General features: G+C 33.5%; 1 long non-coding RNA gene across 1 annotated transcript; it reads right to left on the reverse strand.

The window, feature by feature from the left end:
• Positions 1-361: 361 nt before the first annotated feature.
• On the reverse strand, positions 362-1,018 carry LOC127813957 (uncharacterized). Its single transcript, XR_008026251.1, has 3 exons — positions 905-1,018; positions 743-814; positions 362-657 (listed from the first exon to the last, which is right to left on the reverse strand). It is a non-coding gene; the product is annotated as an uncharacterized LOC127813957 (long non-coding RNA).
• Between the last annotated feature and the right edge of the window lie 225 nt (positions 1,019-1,243).

Raw genomic sequence — 1,243 nt, forward strand, 5'->3', positions numbered from 1 at the left:
GAAGTCAACTTCTAGCGGCAAAGTCGGTACGGTGTATAGGTAGTTCCGTCAATTTGAGTCATTCCCCCGTCAGCCCTAGTTGACTCTGATGTTTGAGTAGAATTTACTCTATTATTTTTTACTATGCCAGGTCATTCCTCATGTCTCATGTATGTTGACACAGGTGTCTGTATGTATTTGTTTATCATGCGACCGCTGTGCTAGCGGAGTACCCGTAGTGCATACATGTGTATAGCTTAGCTTCCGCTGTTTTAATTCTTGTGTATGCATGCTAGGGTAGCTCCAGTCTTGTGTTTCATTCTTTATCCTTTTGTAGGTGCTCCCGTTCGGGTAGTCTGGGTGGTTGGGATTAGGGTTGGCAATGGTTCGGTTCGGTTTCGGTTTTTGCCAAAACCATAACCAAACCAAACTTAAATTCCTAAAACCAAAACCAAACCAAAACCCATTTGGTTTTAAAAATTTAAAACCATAACCAAACCATTCGGTTTCGGTTTAACCATGGTTTTTTTAGTTTAATCCATACCAACAAACAAAGACAAATAACATTCATAAAAATTTTTGATAATTTCACAACAAATAAAGATAAATACTAATAAAGTTACCTTATTCTTGTATAAAGTTACAAAACTTCTTGGATATAAAATCACATCTCCAAACCTACAATTGTTAAGATCAATAAATTAATATTTGCATAATTAAATTATAATTTAAGCTAAAAAAATTTAGCTACGAAAGTTAATACCTTCATCAACAACATCAATATCTTCTTCATAAATTGATGCATATCCATCTGAAATGAATGAGCCAACTCCATCTAACAAAATTATAAATATAGAAAATAAATTAATATGAAAATGTTAAAGTCTTAACAATAAAAAATAACTAGTAAATGAAATAAATTCACCTTTTTTCATTTCATTTGACAACCAACTTTGGGCACACATCAATGCTTCTATTGTCTTTGGATGAAGTCGATTACGATGAGGACTCACCAGTCTCCCACTAGAACTGAATGCCGACTCTGAAGCAACAGTAGATACAGGAATGGCTAATATATCTCTTACAATAGTTTGCAAGGTAGGATACTTCACCCCATTCACTTTCCACCAAAGTAAAATATCAAACTGACCATTATCTACTATAACATCTTCATCCAAGTAAAGGTTTAATTCAGTTCTGAAACTAGTAACTTTAGTAGTTTTCCTCTTTTTAAGAAGAGATTGATATTCATCATCAAAAGAAA

The sequence above is a fragment of the Diospyros lotus genome, chromosome 12 (genome assembly GCF_014633365.1).
Source record: "Diospyros lotus cultivar Yz01 chromosome 12, ASM1463336v1, whole genome shotgun sequence".
Lineage (NCBI taxonomy): Eukaryota > Viridiplantae > Streptophyta > Magnoliopsida > Ericales > Ebenaceae > Diospyros > Diospyros lotus.